At 38.2% G+C, this 27,759-nt stretch overlaps 1 long non-coding RNA gene across 3 annotated transcripts in view; it reads right to left on the bottom strand.

Annotated features, from left to right (window-relative positions):
* Positions 1 to 3,749: 3,749 nt before the first annotated feature.
* The window catches only part of LOC118016982, a 139,797-nt gene continuing 115,787 nt past the window's right edge, over positions 3,750 to 27,759 (bottom strand). For 2 of the 3 annotated variants that reach the window (XR_004680999.1, XR_004681000.1), the window contains exons 12-15: positions 11,212 to 11,354; positions 10,826 to 10,964; positions 5,103 to 5,191; positions 3,750 to 4,114 (exon numbers count right to left, since the gene is read on the bottom strand). This is a non-coding gene — a long non-coding RNA (uncharacterized LOC118016982). Of the gene's footprint in view, positions 4,115 to 5,102; positions 5,192 to 10,825; positions 10,965 to 11,211; positions 11,355 to 14,811; positions 15,009 to 27,759 lie in introns of all 3 variants that reach the window. The other variant, XR_004680998.1, reaches the window with a different exon arrangement.

Here is a 27,759-nt window from a genome sequence, read left to right as displayed (position 1 = left end):
GGGGCAAAATACAGTGGCTCCTTGCATGTCCAATTTCGTATGTTTTAAGAGATTGCTTATGGGTAACAAGTATGATACGAACAAAATGCTATGCTAATCGTTTTCCTACTGGAGGCGCCGGTGAGACCTCTCAGCATGTGCCGCACCCACCTGCATGCGGAGCACTGCCACCACTGGGTAGCCGCGTCTCTTACCTTTCTAACGCAGTGCATCTGGGTCTCTGTGGTGCAGGGGGTGCTTCAGCCTCATCCCCAGCTTCTAGGATTCTTTCAGTGGTGCCTTGTTCATAAATAGTTGTTACCTGTTCTTCTTGTGCGGAGGCGCGAAGTCAGAGACCATCGATCCGCCATCTTGGTGATGTCACTCTCCCTCCTTCCAGCAGCAAATGATACAATTGGTCTCCTTCACGTCTTTGAAATGCCGACTTCACTGGCGTTTAAAGCACCACACCACCTACTCATTTTGCTCTGTAACCATTCTAGCCATCCAATTGTGACTGTGCACTGCATGCCAATGTTATTCTTTTAAACCCCAAAAGAATAAGCCCATCCAATGACAGAGTTTTTAAGTATCTTGGTAAATGAGACTTTTTTTTACTAGAATTTGGATATTTCTACGTCCTACTAACACCAGGACTGAATTATGACAATGACCATTAGCCAGGAATTTGCAAGACTGCTTCTTTACAAAGAGACCATTGGCATTATAGATCAGCATTCCTTTAAGAATGAAGATTCAGGGGCGCCTGGGTGGCTCAGTTGGTTAAGCATCTGCCTTGGCTCAGGTCATGATCCCAGACTCCAGGATTGAGCCCCATATCCGGCTCCCCGCTGAGCAGGGAGTCTGCTTCTCCCTCTGCCCCTCCCCCTGCATGTGCTCTCTCTCAAATAAATAAATAAAATCTTTAAAAAAAAAAAAAAAGGAATGAAGATTCAGATTGGTTTTTAACCTTGTTGGAACTCCATTACCCCTTTGCTGGTTAAGTATACTGGGCAGAGTGGTGAACTAGTGAGCCCTGGAAAGGCCTCATGCCATCATTCAGTGTTCTAATAACCTTTTTTTTTTTTCATATCAGCTCTTCTGCATATAGAAGAACAATTCATACACTTGCTAAAGCTAGAGAAGTGAAGCATCCAGAGATATTGCTTTCCAATAAAGTAATAATGCTCCATTAGCTGTTTTGCTGTTACATGTTTTACCACAGACGTCTCTTCTTTAAGCTGCCTTCCCATATGTGGCCCTGTGATAAATTTTATCAGTGGTCAGCGGGACAGGGCTGCAGGCTGGGCAAGGAGCACAGTGGCTTTTTATCTAGCTTAGTTCCCCCTGCCATGCCCCCCACCCAAAGCAGCATTTTCTTGGCGTAATTTATGTTGTGGCATTTCTGTCAGTAGATGTGGTGTCAGCAATTTGTGTTCCTAATGGAAGTTTACATGGAAATGAGATACTTAGCCACAGAATAACATTAAGGATGGGATAAAACTAATAAAAATTATAATGCAAAGGTGTTGGTGCCTGCTTGTGTATTTTTTTAAATTCTGAAACAAAGATTGTCTTTTGCCAGAAAAGTTTGTTTTCCAAATCTAAAATACTGGCATATGAGTAATATGTATAGTGCACCCATTCACAGTTAAAGCTAAAATTGTGTCAGCACATATATTAGAAGCTTCTACATTCCAGAAGCCTTATAGCACTGTCATAATATTTTAAAATAAATTTTCTTTTTCTTTCTTTCTTTCTTTCTTCCTTTCTTTCTTTCTTTCTTTCTTTCTTTCTTTCTTTCTTTCTTTCTTTCTTTCTTTCTTTCTTTCTTTCTTTCTTTCCTTTCTTTCTTCCTAAATTTAAAATTTTAGAACCCAGCAGGTTTAACCAAAATCTGTGGTGTTGGTACCTTGGGAAAAATATGTACATATGATGTGTATTTTTGTAAAGTTAAAAAACTCAGCCCAGTGCAAGTTTTATTGAAGAAATCATTTCACTGATTGAATAATCTTTGTCCCCATATGGTTTACCATAATAAGATTTTCAATTATTCCATTGCAGGATATTGAGAGCATTTAGAAATAGCTGTGTGCTGCATTAAAAATGAAATAGAAGCATTGTTTAGACTCCTTAACCAAAGGATCCTGAGATAGCCCAAGCCTAGAGTTATTTAGACTCTCAACCTGTCTATCTTAAAAAAAGCTTTTTACACAAATGGGATCTTCACTCATTCTGAGTTGCTGCAGACAGCAGAAGCAGAGGTAGTGCTCTTTCATGTGTCTACAACCTCTGTTGCCATCACATTCTTTTCCTCAGAGACAACATGTTTCCCAAGAAGCAAAGAATGAACATGGACATCGGGAATCCTTGAGATGGAATTTTACTACATTATCATAGGAAGCTTCCTGCTATTGAGTCAGCAACAAGCAGATTTTATCACTTACATTTTCATGTTTTTAAAGTATTTTAAAAATAATGGGTTTAAAGTATTTTTAATGTATCTTAATGACATTTTTCCCCTTAACTAAAATTTCATGGTTGACCCATCCATCATCTGGATTCTATCTTTAAGTATTTGGTAATATTCCGAGCTGAATGTGAAATGATACTTATTTTATGCACAAAGATGTTCAGAAGGGGAGATTTGCTTCTGCGAGCGATGCCTGCATTTCTGAAACAGTTTTCCTCAAGTCAAACTGGCAAGAAAGACCTGAACTCCATTAGTTGAAAATTTTCACCCTTTTGAAATGATTTAAGGACCTGTCCTTAGTAATTTTGATTAAAGATGAATGTTTTGAAATTCAGTCCCTATATCCAAGGTGTATCTACCAGAGTCCTGCTAGAATTTTGAATAGACAGCAGAGCAACAAACACAACTTACACATACCAAAATGCCAATATATGTATTCAGCTTTGTAAATACGCCTTTAAAAATACTTCACCATATTTAGCCACTCCTAAATATGTATTTGCACAAGTCTACACACTGTAAGTGTTTACCTGGGAGACAGGAAAGGTCTCTCTGGTAAATAATATGGGTTTTATAGCCTTTAATGAAGGAATTTTTTGTTTGCTATATAAAAAAATCAGCTCCTCTCAGTTATAATTTAATAAAATTTTTCTTTCCCTGTAAATTTACTGCATAGCACTTGAGGTAAAGCCCTGCATGTTTAAAAAGAAAAAAAAAAAGACAACACTGGTGTTATCTTTGGGTACAGAGTGGCTTTGATTCATTTTGCTAAAAACTACAGAGGGTAGAAAGCATGGATATGATTTCCGAAAACCAAACAAATAAAAATAACCCGTCAGATATATTTTAGAGCTAAGGCTATTGAGTAATTACCTATTTTTTCAGGTTTAAAAGAAATCAAAATCTTTGGGAAGATCCAGATGATTTAAACTACTTGGCCCTGAATTTTCTAGATCATTGACTTAATTTTATACTTTATATTACATGAGTGGGTATAGGTTAAGGGTTTTCAACTGATAAGCAAAACTGTGTTAAATCCAACATATGAACAAATTCTTACAGAAAAGCAGCATTGCCCAGTACACCAGTCCAAGGACTCAAAATGTTCAGTGCATACTCTTAGCTTGCAAATACATGGCCTTGAGCAATGGAGTTGATCTGACTTACGCTTTTGAATTTGTAAATTAGCTTGTGATCTACCTAGATCTAATGAATGATGGATCTGTACTCATATATTAAGTACTGAATATTAATAGAGAAAAAATATGTTTTTAAAGAAGACATGTTTTCCTTTTTTTAATTGAAAGACACAATGTGAGATAGAAAATGATGCTTGGAATAATGAGACACCCTGTTATTTGGTAGGTTCTCCAATTTATTCACCATCACCTTCCCCATCCTCACTCTCCCCTTAGAATCTTAAGGCTTTTGAAATCACCTAATATTAAGCAAGTAGTCCTTGACTTTCATGAGCCACTTTAGGGTCCCAGAAATGGACATGGCTTAATCTGGAGTCCTTTAAAGTTTTGGGGGGGAGGTTCTTTCTGAAGGGACCACTATCCTAATCAGCTCACTTCCTTCTAGAAGATAAATGTGCAGGATTTCCAGCAGCTTGTCTCTGGAACCACTGAAGATTTTCCTGTCATCAGTGGACTTAGAGACCTACAAGAGAAGAATAAAAAGAGAGAGGTCCCTTACATGAATTCTAAAGACACTTAATAAATTACAGCTCTACGGTTAAAGGACTCCTCTTCTCTTTCTTTGTTCTGTGTCTTCCAAGAATTTTCTCTTTCAGAATCTTTCTGTTCATGGGTGCTTGTGCACAGAATATATGGTTTGATTTATGTTGAGAAGGTGGTAAATATGGGCATTTTTGGCAAGTCCAGATATGGAAATATTGCAGGCTTTTTTCAGGATAGAAACATATCAGTTTTTTTTAATGGGCCAAATTATTTCACCTTCACATAAAATGCCTGTTGAAATTTGTCAATGCAAAACAGATGCTTGTATGCCTTCCTTTCTTATCTCATCTCTAACACAGCTTTGAAGAGATCAAGTTTACACACACACACACACATATAAGTAGGTGACAAAATGTTTACATCTCAAATTCAGATGTCTTAAAGCACTTTACTTTTAAGACTTTTTCTTCCATTTATTCTTAAATTATTGAAATATGCATGCTATCATAAAGATTTAAACAATCCTTTAAAATGAAAATATGATTTGTTTTACCTTTAAATGTAGTAGAAATTTAAATACAACGATATGCTTGATGAACATGGAACAGGGGGTTTTACAAACTAGGTCTACTAATTCAAATCTGATTCAGAGAGTGCTGAATATCCTATAGCTGTCTATTAGGAGTATCTAAACTGAAAGCAACAAATATCTGATTATATTTTCATACAAATTTTATACCTATTCTACCAATTGAAATGGAACATAATATACTATTTGTGTATTCAATTTATACTTTTGAAAATCATTCTATATCATCTTACATATTCACAAAAGAAACAGAAGATTCATTGTGTGCCTATAATAACCACACATGCACACTAAAAGACACAAATAATATATTCCCCACCTTCTGAGTATGAATCAGCAGGATATAATTCTCTCAGTTTCATCCTAGATCCTCACATACCTATGGACATGGCAGGTTAGAAGGATGACTCCTATGTACAGCAAATCCATTCTGGCCATGGTGAATTATGTCTCAGGGTACTGTAAGAACTAACAGATGAGCAAAATCACTGACCCTTACATTGGAATCACAGCCCGTTAGAAGAAACACTGCCTTCTCTTAGTATCTCTTAGACATTAGAGAAAATACAATTTCTGTTCATTTACTTCTGACCTGTTACTCCACACCTTATCCCCATTAAGACTCAGGCATAAGTTTAGAGAGTCAGAGTACATGACAAATACCTACTATGCTAAAAATTGCCTCTCCATCTCCTTGCCTGTTTTCCTGGAAACAAATATGTGCACTTTGACTCACTTTTCTAAGGGTTCTTTCCTAAATCGATGGCAAGATTTCAGAATTCTTGAGTTTGGACAGAGACTGAGACCCACATCTCTTGGGATGAGGGGATATTGTGAAGGATGCTCAGTTAGAATTAAATCGCAACACTTTGTGTGGCTGGCAAATGTAAAATTCCTAGATGACAGTCCTAATCCAGTCTGCACTGGTTAAATCAGTCCTGATGCATTGTGCTTAGTTCTTAATGCTACCTTAAAAGACTGCACAGTACTCAGGGAAGAGAATATAGGGTCAAAAAAGAAATACAACCATATTCTACACAGTGCAGTTGGAAGCACTGGGACTGCTTAGAAAAAAAATAGAGGGAATTTGGAATTCCCTTCAAATATCTGAAGGACTGTTATGCAGAAGATGGATTAGGCTTATTCTGTAGCTTCTTCTGGCTGAATATAAAGAACTCCCTATGAGTTTGTGCTGTCCCAAGAAAGAATGGACTGCCTGCCTCAAGAGAACCTAGACAGCATCCAGTACAAGCCTCCTGGGAGTTGGGCTGGATGACCTTTAAGCCTCTTCCCAATGCTGAAGTTGAATGAATCTATAAAACCAATCCAGTCAGGAGAGTTCCAAGGGGGCTCACAGAGGAGTTTCAGGATACTGTCACACAAAGTCCTCCTAACTAGGCTTATCCTCATTTTGGTCGCTTCTAAGTCCAGGATTTCTTTCAAGGAGGCTGAATTCCCTGCATTGAATGTGATTATAAAAAGAACACGGATTCTACCATCAGAAAACCCTGGTTTGGAATCCTGGCCCTTCCATTCTAGCAGTTGTGTAAATTTGAGGAAGTCAATGAACCCAAGAATCTCAGTCACAAAATTTAGGATTCATATTCCCATCTCACAGGGTAGTTGTGAGCATATTAAATCAACTGTATACTAACTGGTGTTTGCAGTATGTGTAACTGTTGTAGGTGCATACGTACATGGTGCATAAATATTATGGCCTAAAAAGCCCACGTCTAGAACTCATGGTAGAGATGGTCATATTGCAGTAAGTTCTGAATGCAGTGAGATAGGGTGATGTGTGTCAAATACCTGCTTCTAAAAAGGTTCCTTTTGCCATCCAGAATACACACATTTATGTTAATCTGGAAAGAAAAAAGATCCTACTGTGGAAATTATGCTATAAACATATAAAATGTGGTAAATGAAATAATAATCACAGTGATGAACTTTATCAAAATTTACATGAGATGAATAATGCAAAGGCAGAGGAAATTATTTTCTAGTAGCAGCAGAAATCCCCTACATAGCTCCCTCTTAATTTCAAGATGCTTCTAGTAATGCAGTCTTTCTGATTATTGTTGCTCCTTTATCTTTTTAAAATCAAATCACCTAAGGATGGAAGCATTGGTCACAAAGACAATGAAAACTGCCTGATTTCTTTTCTTTTTTTTTTTAAGATTTATTTATTTGAGAGAGAGAAAAAGAGCGCACACTAGTGGGGGGAGGGGCAAAGGGAGAGGAAGAGAATCTCAAGCAGACTCTCCCCGCCCCCCGAGCCAGAGTCTGATGCGCTCAATCCCACAACCCTGAGATCATAACCTGAGCCAAAATCAAGACTCAGATGCTTAACCAACTGAGCCACCCAGACACCTTCCCTGATTTCTTTTCTAAAGAGATTCTTTTCACTCTCATCAGATGACTCTTAAATTCCCAAACTAAAAGTTGTGATTTTCAACCAATGGGGTGATTATTTTCATAAATAAATAGTTGGTGAGTTTGAAAGTGGAATCAAAGATCTCTGATGTGGTCAGTCTTCACAACATGCATGGGGTATTTTTGACATGAATTTATACTTTTACCATCCTTTGAAGGACACTCACAGCCACTTCTGAGTTCTTTTCAATTCACACTGAATTTGTAGTATTAGCTACAGTTCCTCCTAAGATGATTCTGTGTCCCCAAGAAGGGATGATTAGATTTGATGGAAACAGTTACTCCTAACTTAGATTGGTCACCTTAAACACACAGCTAATTTAGGTGACCTTTTCAATGGTTGAAGTCCTTTAGGCAGTCTGGTAATAATACATGACAATGTGGCATCCAAAGATGCTTGGCTTTCAACTTGTGAGAGGCTGGCAGTAGGGAGCTCATGTTCCAGGAACACAATTCTCTAGCCCCAGCATAAGTGCTCTTGTTCACAGGAGAGGAGGCAACTTATCCAAAGGCGAAGGCTTTGGGACAGCCCCTGGCTTCCTGCCCTACCTTCATGTGGTAGTAATTTCCCTACACAAGAGGCAGAGGGCCTGTCCTTGACACATAGTGTCCGCCTTGCCTCCCACACACAAACCCACAAGAAAGTCTGACCCAGAGAGTATGAAGAAAAAAGCCCTGACCTGACCACACAGCAATTCTGGGGCACGAGCAGTAGCCACTGCTGTGCCCCTGGCAAGGGTTTCACTGCATCCAACTGAAAGTGGGCATAATAAAATTCCTTTGTCAGAGTCCCAATGGAGTGTTGGCAATTGAGTGCATATTGTCCCCTTGGTAGGAACGACTATGAACAGCATGAAATCTATGCTTTGGCAGCAAGAGAACTTGGTGCTAGCATTTTTCTGAACTGAAACAAGACAAATGAGTTGGCCTGATACTTACAAGTTATCTTATATGTTAAATCACCTCTAAAAATAAAATTTAAAAAAGATTAGAAGAAAACTGTAAATCTTACGAAAGGAAAAAGATGGCTAGATAAGCTTTATGCTTGTAAAGAATGATTTTAAAGCATGTTGAGAATAATGAGTTGAGGAAACAAAGAATTGTGAACACCTAAGTTGTTTTCATCTGTTCAGAATTCAAGGACTGAGGGGCAGGGTATGAACAAACTCCCACAATAACTCAGAGAGTACTTATTTGTAATTAGTCAAAAAGTTCTCATACCCAGTAAGTTATTACAAAGTTCAGTAAATACCAGGTATTGAACTTTGGCACTAAACAAACACAAATATAAATAGATGCTGCCCTCACAAAAATCAATTCACAGACGTAAAGTATAAACCCTCTGGATAGCAAAGGATAAGGAGTAAAAACTGGAGAAAATTGACTAAAGGCATTAAAAAGAAAAGTAAATATTCTAGGGAAATATTCATATATCTTTTTTTCCAAAATTTCTCAATGTGCTACTAGGCCTTCATTTTCTTTTCCCTCTCCACCCTGTTCGACTGCATTATTGATCAGAGGTACTGCCTTAGTTTCCTACAAGGTCTAGATCATTGTTACTTCTCTTTTTCCTAACTGGCTTCTGACTTATTGGCCCAAAGAAGACAGGCACAGCCCTAAAATAGGTTCAAGTTCTAAGTAACACAAACACAATGCTTCTTCCCAAAGGAATGTCTTGGGATTTCCTTCATGGGAATATCATGTGTCTTAACCCAAATGAGGACAGAAGACATCTTTGCTCATGGTCACCACTAACCTCAGGGAGCACAGATCCTGGAAACAGAAAGAAGAATGGGGGCAAATCTTCCACTCTCTAAGTTCCTGAAACAATGTGATAAATCAAACCACTTCATTATTTGTCATCTAATTCAATCTCAAACTGAATCTGAGCTGAAAAGCACAATGCTTATTAAATCAAAAACCTGGAGATGCTTTACAAAGTACAAGACAAAGATAGAGATGTATGCATGAGCCATGCATAGTGACATTTTAAAATAGAGCATAAAAATGTATAAATCCTTTCCCTAATATGCTCAAGATTTTAAAAGTAAAATGAAAATCTGTCAATGAGTCTGAAACCAAACCACTCAAACCGGCTCAATGTTTATAGATGACGAAGAGCCAAACCAATAATAATATTGTGGCATTGATTCTTTATGGTCTCAGTCACACCCACTCATCACTTAATATATTTTTTCTTCTAATATGTGTTCAATCCTTTTTGACGGCTTGGCTCAAAGCTTAGATAATGGAGCCAAACCATATCCCTTTGGTCGGTCTCAAGCTTGGCTGGACTTCCAATGACTTCCACATATTAAGAGCCACTCTCACAAAAAGCTTCATATAATACTAAAGCCACCTGCCTAACTAGTAATAAGAATCAACATTTCTTGATTAGTTGTACAAGCTAGTCATCATGTTTAGGGTTTTACACGCAATATGTCATTTAATCCTCACAAGAACCTGCTGACGTAGGTAGCATTAGCTCCATTTTACAGATAGGGAATTGAGGCAGGGAAGTTAGGATTTTCCCAAGGTCACGAGGTTAGCAAATGGTCGGAACTTGATTCTGTCAATTACATTAAAATTGCCGCAGGTCCACACGATGTCCTTTAGCTACACTTTGAGGCAGATGTCCTGACTCACTTTTGGAAATGTAGAAAGCTTCACATTGCTGCATCATGTGAAGACTGGCCAGCATTTCTGAGGTGTCAGATTGGGACATACATTGCTCACCTTCAGATGGTACAGAGGTCTAATGTTCACAAACACGCGATCGATGACTAACTCCCTACCCTCTGCCACCATCATCACCTCCACCAACAGCAGAACTGCTACACACCCACATGAAAGATTATTTTTTGACTTGCAGTTTTTTAATTTCTTTTGATGTAATCAATGTAGTATGGTGTCTCCCTGTTTGCAGATACCGGGGGTCAGGGTTACACAAAGTGTGAGCTACCTCAGGCCAACCCAGAAATAGCCCTGGTCCTCCCATCCCTGAACTTCAAAGCCAGCCCATTCTCCCTGCCGCTGCTGTGCTGACTTCTGCAGTGGTCACGGGCATGCAGCCTGGGTGGTCCCCCATATCCAAGCATTTCCTGTGCCAGGGAGCAACCACATACCCTGGTTCTGGGGACAGGAAGGCAAGGGAGGAAAAGACAGAGCTGATAAATACACCCTGGCTTCCCCAAACTCTCCCTTGGAGAAAGTCAACTATATATGAGCCACATGTGCTTACACAAGGCAAAGCTTTCAACAGGACACCACCGTCCCACATTGCCTAGGGTTTTCCTTCCTGACTCCCGCATAGCAACACGGGAGGCCATGTGGTACCTTGTGGGGTATGGAAAGATCATGAAACTAGAAGAGACCCAAGTTCTTATTCTTTCACTCACAAGCCCCAATTCTTAGTTCTCTATGCCCATCGGTATTCTTCATTTTATGTTTCTCTAGGTGGTGGGCATTGGAGCTTATTTGTTTGTTCATTTCCTGAATATAGGACAAACATAAAGCATTTCTCCCAAATTTCCTCAGCCGCTGACTCTGTTAGATGAAAGTACTAATTGACAGTTTGCAAGTTTTAGTGTTCAAGAGTATTCAACTGGAAATCAGCTTCTGCATCTGAGAGAGAGCAGAAAGGAAGTCCCATGGAGGGCCTAGACTCACCTCAGGCATATCTCTTCTCAGGAGAGAGAACAGAAGATTGTCACCTGCACGGTAACTTTTCAACAGAAGCAGGAACTGAGCAGTAACACTGACCCCACTGAGCATTTGCAGAAACCTCTTTCTCCAGCCTGTTATGGGGCTTTAATATAAGGGACGTTATCCAGAAAGACCAGGTAAATACAGAGAACCACCAGCCTATGCAGCTCTGGGGGAAGTTTCTCTTCTTTATGAAACTCATAAAGGAACCAATCCTAACATTGGGAAGAATATTAAGGTTCCCTGAACTTAAAAAAAAAAAAAAAAGTGTCTGGATGTTCAACAATCATGTGCTGCAAGGTGGGGAGGAAGAACTGGCTTTTCTTTGAAACTAGAAATCCATTTGGCACCTCTGTTCAGTAGACACAAGGAGTAGATCCCATGGTCACAAGTTGTTTTATCTAAATTTTTTGTCCTGGTTTCCTTTTGTTGTGAGTTCCAAGCTGCTTTGCACCCTTCCATCCTTTACAGCTATTGAGTCTCTTCTACAGATCTGTAAAAATAAACAGGCCATTTCCAGATTACCAGCCAGCGGCACCACATCCTGTGTTAGAGCTAATGATAAATAAGAGTGAGGCAGGTAGACCCCAGACACATCTGGGAAGCATCCTCTTCTCTGAACAGAAGCACACAGCATTCAATTCTAGCCAAAGCTTGTTTGGCCTTGTGGTCTGCTGAGTTGAAATGGTTATGCCATTTTTTGTGTGTGAATCTAAAGATTATGTTTTTCATCTGACATTTTTCCTTTTTTAAAATTTTGTATATAAAAAGTAACCCCCAGGGGAAACTCTACTGGCTTTAGCCATGAATCCCAGGTGTATCCTAATTAGCTTTAAAACTTATTTAAAAAAAAAGAAAAAAAAAAACTTCAAGTTGAAGACAGCTAAAGAACTAGCAGCCAGAGTTTGGGCTAATTAACTCTTCTGGTAACATCTAGTGACTGGAAACTGTGGTCTCAAAGAATCTGTGATAATGTAGCTACCCAGGATCTTATCTGCACTTTTAACTTCTTTTAAATTAATCAGCTTTATCATGATTAAAAACCTGAAATTATTTTTAGCTCTAGTTCTTATTTATTCTCTTCCCCTATTCCATTAATGTGTTCTTCACTCTCTCCCAGCTAAACCCTCCAATCTCTACTTAAGATATAGAAACTTCATGAGACCAGCATCACTCTCTCCTCCCTAACGTGTGTGAACATACACTGGGGGATAAGTGCAGGGAATAGTCTTTCTTTTGCATCCTGCATTTAGCATTCTCAGAAGCGTGGGCAGACTGAGGATGGGCAAAGACAGCAGTCTTGCCAGACTCCACTCAGAGAACTCTCATTCTGCTCCCTGGAATCTTAAGCTGCCCTCTCCATCTTCCCTAACTACTCAAGAGAATGTGTTTTCACTTGAAGCAGTCTCTTGGTAGTCTGCAGTAAAAGGAAAACTGCACCTGCGGTTTTATGACGGCCCAGGGAGGGACTAACTATAGATCCATTAATCCTGTCCATCCTTCTGGGCTAGCCTGTGACAGTGGGCAAGTGGGCCCGGAAAGACTGCAATAAAAACACAATCCTACTGACCTCTCTCCCACCACCTTGTAAGGACAGGTGTCCCTTCAGGAAAACTTAGGTTTTATCCAGCTCACAGTTTACATAGCCTCAAAAGGCTGTTCAGAAGACTTAGACAAGAAATAAAAAATCTCTAATCTTCTATTAAGGAAAAGGAATATTGGCCCAGAAATCAAAGGAGCTGGCTTCTAATCCCTTCTCTGCTATTAACTAGTTTTGTGACTTTGGAGAAAACAGTTTCTTCACGTGAACATGATTAAGCCAGAGGATTCTAAAGGCCCCTTCCATCTATAAAGATTCTATGACAAAATGTACTCTCCCATTTGCTCCTTTGAAGACCAACTGCTATAACTGCTAACTTCTGTCCAAATATCAGACAGAGGAATCAGACTCAAGGAAACCCAGATTTACATTTCATAGAACTCTAAGAGAATTTTCAAAGACAAACGTTTACCACTCTTTTCTGAAATCAGAGAGCTCTTGCATGCCAATGCTAGTTATAAGACCTACATGAAATAAAATATCATTTTTTCTGATGCATTGATCACCAGTCAGAAGGTTAAATTCAGATTCCCTGATGAAGCAAAAAAGCAACTCTAAAAGTTGAACAAAAATAAATAAACGTGACTACAACAATAGAAACACCGAATGGACATTTTTACTCCTTATTTTGTGCCAGATATTGAGCTAGGAATTTCTGCCTGTGTTATCTCAGCTTAGCATTATAAACAGGCTCAGTCCTCTCATTATGTTCTCCAATTATCAGCATCCCCCCCCCCCCCAGCCAGCCTGCCATATGCCCACGTCCAGCACAGAGATATTGTATAAGGCAAGACCTTTATACACAGGCACACCCAACCAGTCCACCCACCCTATGGGCTTCCAGAGCTGTCAGCTCAACACATCATTTCCTGGAAGGAGGAAAAGAGTTCCCTCTTTGTCAAAAAGAAAAGAAGCCTCAGTGTTTACCTTTTCCTGGTATACTTCCTTCAAGTCTCTGGGAGTATTTTATCTACGCAAGGAGGGTCATTCTAATGTCTAGATCAATATCTGCAAAAGCTTTTAAGCTGTAATAACCATGATCGTCAGCACTCAACATATCCTGACAAGACCCCCTCCATGTCAAGTGGAGTGAGTAAACTCTTAGGAAGGAATTTTTAGACTCACTCCTTGGCTACCAGAACTTTCAGTAGAAAAGTCCATAATCATTAAGCCAAATGCAAGGGAACAGGCATTCCCAATGATACAGTTTTAATTTTCTTTAAATCCAACCAGCACAAACTTCATCACTACATTGTTGCTAACTAATGAGTTGAATTTTGGCAGCCCATTAATCTTAATTTTGTAAACATTGATTTTTTTTCCCCCTAGGTTTTGAATGGAGCTAAAATTAGTATGGGTTTTTGTTCTGTTTTGTTTTGTTTGGGGGGGGGTCTTTTTTTAGTATAACCTCCTTTTCAACTTCCTGCTACTGGATATTTTATTGCAACAAACAGCTCTATCCTTGACCAAGGTCTAAAAAGAAGTCAGAAGAGTTCTGGGAATAATGGTCCCACCTCTCATCTTGTTTCACACACTTCCCTTGTCCCTACTGGGACATGGAGCCTCCATTGACTTCTAAGGAAATTCACTTGAGGCTAATTAAAACTATGGGGCACGAAGAAGCAGAAGCATGTCCTCACCTTTTCCTCCCCAGTAAGATCTGTTTCAAGGACCAAGCCTATATGGGAAGACTTCTGAGGGTTTGTGGTATAAGATGAAACTAGGAGGTTCAAGCCAGCCCTCATTCATTTGACAACTGCTGGTTCATCTCAAGTTTCTCTCATAAATGTAAATGCCTAAAAATTTAAGTTCAAATGTCTAAGGATTAAAACTGAAAGGATCTCTCCCACCAAAGGGAATGTTCATGGCTTCCAGTCTTTCCCCACCTCGCTCTGGGTTCTTAGCCACTGCCATTCAGCAAACACAGTTTAGGGAACAGCAGTTTTATTAGTGTTGGAGATGTGTGGGATGAACTATATTATTTTTAGTTAAGCTGAGAAGGTCATTTCACATCACCCATTTTCTCATTATGCCCTCTCTTTAGCATGTTCTCACTTAAAACAGCCTACCCATCTTTCCTTTTTCCTTTTTTCCTCTGTGATAGACTATTCTAGGTTTTGAGCTCTTACCCCTTATTTTCCTCAGAACTACCATACTGTATCCTCCAAGATTCTCTCTTCCCTTCTCTACTATACCCCTACAGTCAGTTGTTATTACTTCATATTTCTACTGATAAAATACCAATCCAATCTCTGAGCATCATCTGATAACTTATGACAAACCAATCACATTTCTTCCTTTGAAGCATCCTGACATTTATCACTTTCCTTCAATATTTTATGTTACTCACTGAAATTCTAAAAGCAGTCATCAAATCAGTCTTGGAAGAAGGAGAGCATCTCCAGGCAGAAGGCTGTACTTGTGGTGATAAAGTACAGAGGTCCCATGGTTAGACAGCACACAGCCAGGTAGAAATCTTAGTGCTGCTACATATTAGCTGCATTTCCTTGGTCATGTTACATAAGCTCAGAAACAGTGGCCCAGAGTCTGGACAGAATAGAGCATGTTTAGCAGTTAGGTTCTGAATTTTGTTAAAGCAGAGCAGAAATATTTCAAACCTTCATCCACTGGAAGATAGAGTGGAATCAGCTCACATTGATTTCACTGGGTGTGGGCTTTTCACTCTGGATTTCTTGTTGTAGTCCAAGTGTGACAAAGAAGTTTCGTCAAAACTATCTCTTAGCAATTGACAGTGGTTCATTAGAACTCTGTGTTGAGAATTCCGAGGCCAATGGCTCTTAGAGAAACAAAGCATGATTGATTATTAATGTCTTCCATGAAGAAGGAAAAAAGGTGGCTTACATGTTTATGTCTGCCATCCAGGCAATGTAAACATTGGAGGTCAAGGAGGGCAATTTCAGCCAAAGAGTGACATGATAAAAGAGATGTTTTAGAAGATTAATTTGGCAACAGGTTATAGGATGGGCTGCTGAGAGATAAGTCAAAAAAAAAAAAAAAAGCAAACAAACAAACAATTTGGAAGCTTTTGCCAAAATCAGGACAGCAACCATGCAAACAGAAAAGAAGGAATGCATTTAAGAGATTTTAAGAACAGACTGATATACTTAGCATGACTTCTAAAGAGCCTTTAAACTGAGAGCATTTTTTAATAGATTTCATTTTTTAGAGCAGTTGTGGGTTCTCAGCAATGTGGAACAGAGGGTACAAAGATTTCCTGTACACCCCTTATCCCCACATTTGCACAGCCTCCCCCATTATCAAACCCCCCACCAGAGTGGCACATTTAATACAACTGATGAACCTACACTGACACATTATAATCACCCAAAGTCCAAAACTTACGTTAGGATTCACTCTTGGAGCTCTACATTCTATGGGTTTGGACAAATGTATAATGACTTATATCCACCATTATAGTATCATACAGAGTAGTCTCAATGCCCTAAAACTCTTCTGTGCTCTCCCTATTCCCTCCCACCAGACCCTGGCAACCACTGATCTTTTTTACTGTCTCCATAGTTTTACCTTTTCCAGAATGTCACAGAACTTGAGTCATATAATATATAGCTTTTCAGAATGCCTTCTTTCATTAGTAATATGCATTTGATTTTCCTCCATTGGAATGATATTGGCAGCTCATTTCTTTTTAGAGCTGAATAATATTTTATTGTCTGGATAAACCACAGTTTATTTACCTCCTCAAGGACACCTTGGTTGCTTCCAGCCTCCATGGGCAGGTTTTTGTATGGATGTAAGTTTTTAACTCTTTTGGGTAATTACCAAGCAGCACAACTGCTGGATCATATGGTGAGAGTATGTTTAGTTTTGAAGAAACTGACAACTTGTCTTCCTAAGTGACTATACCATTTCACTTTCCCACCAACAATGAATGAGAGTTCCTATTGCTCCACATCCTCACCAGCATTTGGTGTTGTCAATGTTCTGGATTTTGGCCATTCTAGTAGGTGTGTGTGTTATCCCATTGTTGTTTTCATTTTCTTTTTGACATATGATGTGGAATAGAGTTAAGGCATTTTGATTCTTGAGAAGGATAGCGTATTGGCTAGTTCTTACATTAACAAAGATTCATTTATTTCATTCATCCATTCCTGAGCACTGTCACCTAGCAGACAGCAAGATAAGAGGGCATTTGAAATATAGTACAGGTAAATTTTGACAAAGGACAGGTAAGGAAAATTTTGGATGAGGTGCATTCCTAATTGGTGAGTATTTTGGTAAACACAGTAAGGTTTTATCCTGGTAAAGCAGTGGCCACCTAGAGGGAGTCAACAACCTTGGGCAGAAGTGTTAGAAGATACTCAAAATAAATCTTGCCGTCTTCATAATTTTGACCAGCAGCTCTGGCCCTTCGGTGACAGATTATAGGATGGCTGTCTCTCCATCTTGTGACAGATGACTACATGTATAAGGTATATCATGGCACTTATGCCAGAAGGAAAGACACAAGGCTGACACCAGATCTCATTTCAAGGACAAGTCTCTTAAAAGGCCTCCTGGATAATAAGGCAGAGGGAAAAGGAAGACATTGATTATAATCACTAACACTGCAAATGTATTTACTTGTTAATTTGTTGAGGGACCACTGTGTATGAAGCTCTGAATTAAAAACCATTTCAGATGAGATTGGGCACGTTCAGGGTGGTATGGCCATAGAGACATATTTTAATTTGCCGTTTGCTTTCTTATTTGGCCCACTGCTTGTGCAGTAGAGTGTTGTTTAATATTTACATTAAATATTTAATATTTACATTGCAGATCTTCCAACTCTTTTATTGTTGACCTTAGTTTTATATCATTATGGTTAGAAATATACTTGGTATGATTTCAGTCTTCTTAAATTTGTAATATTTGTTATGTCTCTTTTTATGTGATTTAACCAGGGGATTCTTCTGTGTGTACTTAAAGAAAGTGTGTATCCTACCTTTCTCGGATAGAAGGCTTTATGTGTATCTTTTAGAACCATGTATTCTGAAGTATGCTTCAAGTAAAAAATATTTTGTTGAAAAAAACATAACTTTAACTGAGGACACCCATTTAAGATAAAGATATCAGAGGGGAGGTGGGGGGATGGGTGAAATAGGTGAAGGAGATTAAGAGCACACTTATGACGAGCACTGAGTAATGATATACAGAATTGCTGAATCACTATATTGTACACCTGAAACTGATATAATACTGTATGTTAACTATCCTGGAATTAAAATTTAAAAATTAATTTAAAAAATAAAAACCATTTCAAAATTATAAGAACAATGTATATCCTCCAGAAACATATATTCTACCTAGGAGAAAATGCACATGTTTATTAAAATTAAAGAATCGATTAAGAGATGGCACAGGCCATAGATGGCAAATGTCCCTGCCTTATAATAGTAAGAGTCTTAGGCATGCTACAAGTTGAGTGAGTGATTTGGGAAACAGGAATAACCATTCATTAAGTGCTGAATCACAGAGATTTCCCAAAGCTAGACAAATGCTAGGCAAACGGGAATAACCAATGAGGAAGGGCTGTTTGGAAGGGACTGGCCTAGACTGGGGCTCCCTCCTTCCTGCACAAATGTGTCGATTATGTGAATCCAACTAGGCTGGGGGGACGATGATTGGAACATTTCCTTAGACAATGGCCCAATTGAAAGGTCACTTCCTGCCACTTTCCATGTCCCTGAGGGGGAATCCCATACTGGCTCCCAATAAACAGAGATGCCTATGTTGAAAACCAGGCTTCCAAACAAATCCTGCCTGCCAGAGTCATAAGCCTCCACTTCAGAGTTTAGCGATGAATTTAAGATAAGTATTTACGCTTAAATGTTCACTCAAATATAATGAAATCTGTACAGTTTTTCAATTTACGATCATTGCAAAGTAGCTGCGTTTTCCTCTACTTTGTTGACTCTATGATTTTTCATATCATCTGAGAAACAGAAATTCTTCACTCCCAAATGAGCAACATTTTGAACTCAACCCTGACCCTAACATGATAAAAATCTGTGCCGTTGAAAAGAAACATAAAGTGTTTTGTTGTTTTGTTCTGTCTCTTCCCCTGAAAGCCATCCAAGGGCAGAATCCTGTTGCCTTTGTTCACAATAAATACGACATAGAAAGAATATGGTATTTTAGACAGAGCTTTCAGAAAAATCCATATAAGGGCAAAAAAGAAACATTTGATGCTGAATTCTTTCCTAATTTAAGACATTTTGAGTCCAGTTTTTATTTAAAAAAAAAAAAAAAGGATAAGAAGAATTCCAGGGCAAATGTTCCTGGGATTTCTTGTATGAGCTAACAGTAGTAATCAGCAGACATTGTCCAAGCCATTGAAGGAACCCTGTATAACCTAAATGTCTCCTCTGTGTGCCTAGCCAGCACTGGCCTGCACAAAGATCTCATCCCTTCCCCAGCCTGCATCTTCACCCCCGGAGTCCCAACATTAGTTCAAAATTCTTCTGCAGTTTAAACATGTTGGTGTGTTGTTTTGAAATTGCTCTCAAGTTATTTTCTGGAAACATAGCATGATCCAATGCAGTGCTTATTAAAGCAGAAGTTCTGTATCAGAATCACCTGGAGTTTTATTAAAATGTAGATTCCTGAGTCCATGCCTGGAATTGCTGAATCTGGAGTATCTGTGGGAGAGATCCTGATATCTGTATTGTTAGAGACTCTCCTGTGGTTTGAAGCTACAGTGCAAAGAATCCTGGACTTTGGACTCTAGTCTTAGTTCTACCATTAAACATTCATGATAGACTTTCAGCCAGGCATTTTAATCTCTACAACTGTTTTTCAACTGTAACACAGGATTATTGTGAAGTAATATATGCAGAAGTACTGATACAAATTAAAAAAATATTCATACATGTACTTGTGAATCTCTTAGATGATAAAGTCTTTGAGATCTAGGAATCTCTATGCATTTTTCTTAGTGGTAATGTCCTATTTCTAGCTGGATTTCAGTAAATAACTGTTAAATATCCTAGACAGGAAAAGAGTTGGAAGCATTTGCAGGCTGATACAGAAAAACGATTAGCCCCCAGGAGTCCATATCAATATAGAATTTACCTTGCGTGAATTTACCATTGAGCAGGGTCTTCCCTAGGACTTGCAAGTTAATCAACTATCAGAGTCAATTAAAGTTAGTAAGGCTGTTGTTTGCTGTCTAACAAAGCTCATAAGATGGACATGTAAGGCTTCCTTGCTAATTTGTTTAATTTCCAGGAGAGAAAGAACTCAAATAGCCTGGTAAGACATGTTGACTACCCAACATGTATCGGAGTAAAAGTACCTTTTATGAAGGACATTATTTTACTGTCTTTTATGTCAATACTTTGGGCACTACATTATATCCCTATTTTACAAATGAATAAACTAAATCACGGGGAAGTTGAGTGCCTTTCTCTGACAGCCTGAAATGTCTCCAAGAGGAGACAAGGAAAAACTTGTCAAAGGATCCTGCTGATCACTTGGGCCTGGTAGGACATCCTGCCCCCACTGAGGGCCGAGGCTGTCAGCTGATGCTCATTGAGGTGTCTCATTTCTGCTCTGTCCTCGGACTGACCAACTCCCTTTTTTTAATTGAAATACCTATCTCTTTAAATATGATAAAGTCTCCATTCACATTTAGGTCTGTTATACTTGTGAAATCAGTGTTTCCAACAAGTTCGTTTTATGTGGTAAAAAGATGAGCATTTTCTATATGAATAGTTACACATTCATGATCATTATTAGAAAAAATATATATAACAAGGATATCAAATCTTAATTTCAATAATAGTATTACAAAGATGAGGTTAAATCATTTTAAATGGTCAATTGATATAAAGTTAATTTAAGAAAAAAAAACATGGGGCACCTGGTGGCTTAGTCAATTAAGCATCTGCCTTCAGCTCAAGTCATGATCTCAGGGTCCTGGGATGGAGCCCCTTGTCAAGAACCTGCTCAGAAGCAGACTCAGGGCCTTCTCCCTGCTCATGCTTTCTCTCTTTCAAATGAATAAATAAAATCTTAAGAAAAAAAAAAGAGGGGCGCCTGGGTGGCTCAGTTGGTTAAGCGACTGCCTTCTGCTCAGGTCACGATCCTGGAGTCCCGGGATCGAGTCCTGCATCGGGCTCCCTGCTCGGCAGGGAGTCTGCTTCTCCCTCTGACCCTCCTCCCTCTCATGTGCTCTCTCTCATTCTCTCTCTCTCAAATAAATAAATAAAATCTTTAAAAAAAAAAGAAAAAAACATTACATAACACCTTAAATATTGTGCAGATTTGACCATTTTGTGGAAGGAGTAATAAAGACAATCTGGGAGAGTACTTTAAAATGACTTTACTTACCTCCCTCTGTTTCATTCTGAGTTGCTTTTATATTTTAATCTTAAGAAAAATATATTCAATTCCCTATTTTCAAGTTTTTCAGGGGCTGCTCCAAAGTAGCCTCCTTTGAACCAACAACATATACGCACTTCATTTGACATTAAGCTGTTATGATATGACTGCAAATCACACTAAATATAAGGATAGTAAGGACAGCTCCATTTATTGACTTTTGGCACAGATTACCCACCGTTCTTGCCATTGCACGTACACACTGTTAATTACCAGAACTCCTGTGAGGTAGGTATCGTTCTCCCCAATTCACAGGCATGCAAACTGTGATGGTGAAGGTGGAGTAATTACCTACAGCTCCCTTACTACATGGAGGGACCAAAAATTGAACCCAAATCTGTCACTGCCCCAGATTTTTCTTCTTTCCCCAATATATGTTACCTCTCCATACTAAATTTCCCAAAATTTATTGCTGCCAAAATATTTTAAAATGTCTTACACTATAAAGTTTCAGTGAGTACATTATACTTATAGGAAAACTATAGGCTATATCTGTGTGTGTGTGTGCCTTTAAGAGAATTCAATTCATTATATTTTTAATGGGTTACCTTTGAGAGGTCCACCACTTATTATGTCTCCTCTTCTAGAAATCAACATTCCCCAACTTCCCTTGGAGATGGAAACCTGGCAACTATATTTGTACATGAGACACCATCTTCTATGTAACTAGGGGTCAACACCTATCCTAAACCAAAGTCAATCTGATTGATTTTCTTCCCTGCAAATCTGTTCTGAAGACCACCTTGCTAAACAGAGGACATGTAAATTTGGGAGCCATGGGACCGGAGAGGCAGAGAGAAGACTGAAACAGAGGTGCACCTAGAACCAGAGAATCAGGCCTTTAGGAGAGAGAATGAGAGAGAGAGAGAGCAAGAACTACCATCTGGACTCCAAATTAAAACCTATCTTGAGCCCCAGTTTTGTATTTTCTGACCTTGTGTTATGTGAAGTATCCTTCCGATAAATTTTTATGTTTTAATTAAGCTAGTTTGACATGGATCGCTGTTATTATAACTAAAAATGTGTTAAGTAATACAATGTTGGAAAGAAATCTCTCCTTAAAAACACTCTACAGTGAATGATTCTGAACCATTCCATTTCTTCTGATCATTTACTGGTAGTGACCATATGACAGATGACTTCAGTTAATTCTAGAAGCCAATCCATTTGACTGCAGTATAATATACACACTTAATATGCAGATAAGTGACTCAGGTTCTTTGTTGGGTTTGATTAAATTGTCCAAATACTTTTTCATCATAAGGTATTCAAATGAGAAAATATTACATTCTCCCCTAAAGAGCAGAATCATAAAAGACGGCCTTTATTTACTAAATAAACTCCTGTTCATCTCATTTAGGTCTCTTTTAGTTGCTTCTTCTACTCATCTTGTCTTAAGCATTCTTACTAGAAACTCCAGAATAATTTTTGACACAAACTAAAGGGAGACTTAGTAACCAAAACGTGTACATTTAAAAATTGTCCCTTACTTAGCATACGTTAATATGGTGGTTCATACAAGAGAACAAAATAAAATCATCACAAGAAACAATGGCAAAACACAAGCACTCTGGATAATTCAACTAAGCCTTCTCACTGGTTCAAACAATTTGGTTTTGATTTCATACATCACCAAAATGAGACATTAAAGAAGACTCTACATGGCGTACTTTTTTGTTGTTGTTCATCCACATTTTCCCTTGGGTTTAAGAAAGAAAAAAAAAAAAAAAACAATGGAAACCATAGAATTTTTTTCATTGAATTGACTTTTAAAAATGAGTTTGGCAATTAAAATCAGATTTTTTAAGAAAGAAAAAATACTTCTGAGTAAAGCACTTATACTAAAAGTTTTAGCAGAATGTGGATTAAATTATTGGTTTATAAACCACCCCTTAAAAGTGGCATTCACTCTGGAATGAAAAAATCAGTAGATCCAAAGTAGAACAAGATTTTGACTAGTAAAATTAAGAGCTAAATTAAAACTTGTTGTAAATTAATTGCAAATTTCATAATCCTAGGAAAATTCTGACTAAAACACCTTCCTAGCTGAAACTAATCTTTTTCTCAGTGTTTCCTTTTAGTGATTTGTTTCCGGTTTATTACAGAATTTCTTCAGGCTATATAGCTCCTGCAGTTTAATCCGCCAAGTAGATTTTTTTGGTAGCAAATCTACTGAGTATCCAGCCTCTTGACCTTGTTTCTTTTGGCCTGAAAGTTGTTCTTTTCAATGCTTCTACCCAAAAGAGGAAAGGCAAATCTAGAGATGAGGGAGGTGCCCTTGTTTTGTCAGCCACCGTAAGAGTTGGCAGGTGCTAAAAGATCAGAATGTTAGGAGACCATAATGTTATAAATACATGTTTTTAAAGAAAAAATCTTGTTAGTAGTACATTAATATTATTGTGTGTCATGCTGTAGATGAGTTTACTTCTACAAAGTGAATACCTTGCTTGCTGAATAACGAGCTAGCAGATGTTGGTTTTGAAAGGAAGAATTAATGCTTACTGCTTCAATTGAAAATTTTTGTTCAAACCTGAAAAATTCAATGTGCATTATTCTTTGAATTTATCAGGCCACTAAGAGTGATTATTAGGCACTATTAATATAATATATTAGCATGTAGCAGAATAATGGACCCGGCTGGCCCTACACTAAAGAATAAGAGCTTTCCATGAAGAGTCTATTAGAGATAATATCTCCTTAAATTCCCACAATGGTGCTTTGACCCCTGGTTAATGCCAGTGAAAACCTAAGAGCTGTTAAAAAGCAAATAACTTTAAGCCTCCACTTTTTGCTGCTATTTATAGGATTCTTCCCCTTACTCCTCTCTGCAGAAAGAGGTATTTTTTTTTCCTAGTCTCAGTTTATATGTTGTCCCTTTTATGAAGCTTCTCCCACATCAGCTCCTTCCTCTTGCCCAACCCCCATTGCAGCAGAAATAATAAATTAATCATGCCCTCTGTGTTACCACAGCACAGCACTTATGTTGTATTACAGTGAGCTCTGTGTATGGGTTTATCATCATGACCCTGGAAACTTTTGAAAGTGGGAACAATATGTAATTCATTCAGTGCTTTGTTTATAACAGGTACTCAAAAGATGTTCATCAAAAACAAGTGAATAAAATCCTCTTAATAGAAGTGAACTCGTGTGTTCACTCATCCATATCTCTATTCAACAAGTAATGTTACTTAGGATATATTTTGTGTCTTATTGCAAAAAATTTTCTCAGAGACCTAGAGGTCATTGGAAATCTTTCAAATGCTTGACATCATGCAGTGGGCAAGGGCAGAGTAAAAGAGACAAGAAAACAACTCCTCCTGCTTAAAAACTTTGCTCTTGGCTATCTCTAATGCTAAACATATAGCAGGTGTTTGATGAAAAGTTGTTGAATGACTGAATGATTGATTGACTGATTGATTGTAGCTGAAGTTCAACTGTTTTCTGTCATAGCTGGTGATAAAAATACCTGCTAAAATTTTCATCTTCTACAAAAACTTCCTTATGAAGTCAAGTTTTGTCCTGACAACTAACCCACACAAGACTAATGTCATTCCTCACTAAAACATTCAAAATTTCTTGTATGCATATCTTTATTTTTTAAATACATCCATTGATGTTTATGTAGTATTTATGCATACTTTGTGCCCCTTCCTTTACATGTTGATTTTCTCAACATGAGAGAAAAACATTTTATCCCTGAACTAAAAAACTATATATTTTTGCTTCGATAAACCAGGAAATTTGATTAATTGTTTTTCACCAGGATAAGGACCATTTACATTAACAATGATTGGCCAGAGGCAGTGCAAGTTCTGGGGCTCCTTCTGAAGTCTCATCAAATGACAAAATTGCATTGGGAGTCATGCTAGTATCAAGCATGGATGACCATATCCATAAGTTCTTCGGCTTTCAGAACTGGAAGAGACTTTAAGAATAATATATTTCAAGTTCAATGCAAGGATCCCTTAAAAAAAAAAAAATCTGGTAAAATCTGTCTAGATACAACCAGGACAGAAATCATCTTCCTCACAGAGCACCTATTCCATTTCTGAAGAAGTCTAATTCTTAGAATGCACTTCCATTTACTAAGCCAAAATCAGATTCCCTGAACTTCAAACATTGATCCTGGCTCTAGCCTCTAGTGTTTCAAAGATTTAATCTGATCCCTCTTCAAATATTGAAAAGCAGCCATGGTTCCCTCTAGATATTTTCCAGGACAGTCTATAAACCTGACTAAATCTGTATCATCCAGCACACATGTGTCTATTAACCACAAGGACATCATGAGAGATCACTTCAAAGGCACTGCTCATGTACTAATGCCAGTATTTCTTTAACCACCAATTAAATAAGCAAAGTGAATTGGTCATGATTGCTGCTAAGAAACTCACGTTGGCTCTTAGTGAGCACTGCCTACTTTTGGGTGCACATATGTAATCTGCTTAATAATTCATTTGGCAAGTGGCACATTTTGTTTCATTCGGTATCAGTCACAATTCAACTAGGGGAAGGTGGGTCTCTAAGTATTTAAAACAGTGGAAGGGAGTGGATTTAATACAAGGAATTGGTTACACAGATGCAGAAAGACTCACTGAATAAGGAGTGGGGAGGCAACCCAGAGATGAGAAAAGCAGGAAGTCACCAGGTTTTCTAGGCTAGAGAAGAAAAAGCAAGAGCCTGTGATACCAGGGCCAGGGGTTAGGGTCACCCAGAGGAAGATGGAACTGTGACAGGAATGTAGAGCAGGAGTTGCAACTATATAGAGAAGACACTACTTGAGACATTTCCAGAAATATCCCCTGAGGCACAGAGAAACAAAGGAAAATAACCTGGTTTGCCCCTTCCTCCAACTCTTTACTTTTCCACTGGGTTTCCCACTGGCTGAACCCACTAGAGAGTCAGCTGACCCAGAAATCTGGGAAATGCAGCCAGTGGAGGTGAGGGGTGCAGAGCAAAGCAGGGGAGGGGTGGAAATGGGTGCCTTTCCTCATTTCTCCATGATTCTTTAAAGACACCACACTTAGAGAATTTCTCAGTACTTCTGATAACTACCTTAATTATAGCACTTATTTCATTATGGTTTGTTTTAGAGGTTTCTCCTCACATAAGTGTCTTTCCTAAACCTGAACATGCATGACATAACTGTGTTGTCATTCTTGTTGTCATTTGCTTTTACCAGTGTGTTGCATACAGAAAACACTAAATTAATACAATTTGTCTGATTTTGGAAAAATCTATTATCCTCCCCCCAAAAGCTCTTTTGTTATTGCCTCCCTTGTTTGAGGTTCAATTTCTGCCTAATCATGTTTGCATTATGTTTTTTAGTTTATGATTAGTGTTAATAAATAATTAACTGGAGTTAAGTAGATCCAATTTTCCTTCTTAGAGGGTTCACTCAACAGTATCTGCACTCATTGTTTTTCTAACAATACACACCCAACTTTTACTGTTGTGGAGAAATGCACCATGAAAATGTTCAACTGGCATTTAAATGATGCATATCAAAAGACCCTTAACATATTTTTATTTTTAAGTAATTCTCTTTTTATCTTTTGGGATTTCACTATAAGAATATTTATATGGTATCCCTGGCACAAAAATTATAACATTTAACAGCCAGGTAGCTTTATAAAATCATCAATCAGCTGACTGAGTTTATAAATTTAACTAATCTTTCCCCCAACAACATGGCAGGCTTTAACAGTGATTGACAGAATTGAACAGCGATTGCATCATTGTGTTGATATGGGATGCATATCCAGCTTTTCCTGACTGTCCAAAGTAATCATTTTAATTACAAACACTAGACTGGCTCCTTAAATGGTGATGTACAGAGCTCTGCTATCCTATACAGTACACTCTGGCCAAGGGAAGCTACCAAAACCTTACGATGTGGTTCTTCTGAATTGGCTAAAGCTATAAGCACCAAATGCACACCAAATTTCAAAGACCCAGTATGGAAAAAAGAATGCAAAAACACCTTATTCATACTTTACATTGATTCTGTGTTAAAATGCTAGTAGTTTGGAAATATTGGGTTCAATAAAGTGTTATTAAAATTAATGTCATCTGTTTCTTTTTACTTCTTAAGTTTAGTTTCTTGAAAATTTTAAAATATGTATGTGGCTAGCACCTGTGGCTTTCTTTGTATTTCTTTTGGATAGTGTTGGTCTAGAGCAAATGAAGAAGTGAGTGTCTGCGGAGACAGGGCATAGCAACTAACAGAGAAGTCATCTCTCCTTTTAATTAGTTTTGTAATAGCAACAGATTCAATGTCAGACATTTAGAAGAGACAATACTATTCTCCTCAGTCAAGCAAAACTCCCACTGTGGTTCCTAAGAGTTCTGCCTGAGTGAACCAAATGAGATTAAGCCCATGATGTTTACTTTGTACTAAAATGTTTTCTCTTTTCTGAAACTTTCTTAGTATAGTGTTGGCTACCAGGCTGTAGAAGTGCAGCATAGAGAAAGGATGAAAGAACAATAAAGGAACAATTTGAAAGTGTTGTTTTGAAACATGTAACTAGTGCTGTCAGCTGCTGGTTCTTTCCATTTTGTACATTTACATTTCCTGACTATAGTTTAAGAACATTTCACTGCGTGTTACTATCAATCATCCTTAACCTAGAATTGCACTGTACATTAGTAACAGTTAATTGGCATATTTAAAGTAAATAGCTACTTAGTTTTGTTGTGAAGGTTTTGCATACAAATCTATAACACCACACGCTTTGTTTGTTTCAATAGCAAATATCCCTGTCTACAACATTGCCACTTTTGTCAGTAGCTGAATAGAGGTGCAATCACATTGAAATACCCTGCACATGAGGCGACAGCCTAAATGACGAGCAACGTGTAAGCAGGCACTCTTTGCCCATCAAATGATGCCCACAAA

This window comes from Mirounga leonina, unplaced genomic scaffold, assembly GCF_011800145.1.
Source record: "Mirounga leonina isolate KUSES-001 unplaced genomic scaffold, KU_Mleo_1.0 Mir_168, whole genome shotgun sequence".
NCBI classification, from domain to species: domain Eukaryota; kingdom Metazoa; phylum Chordata; class Mammalia; order Carnivora; family Phocidae; genus Mirounga; species Mirounga leonina.
The sequence above is the reverse complement of the archived record's forward strand: the minus strand, read 5'-3'. Positions and strand labels throughout refer to the sequence as shown.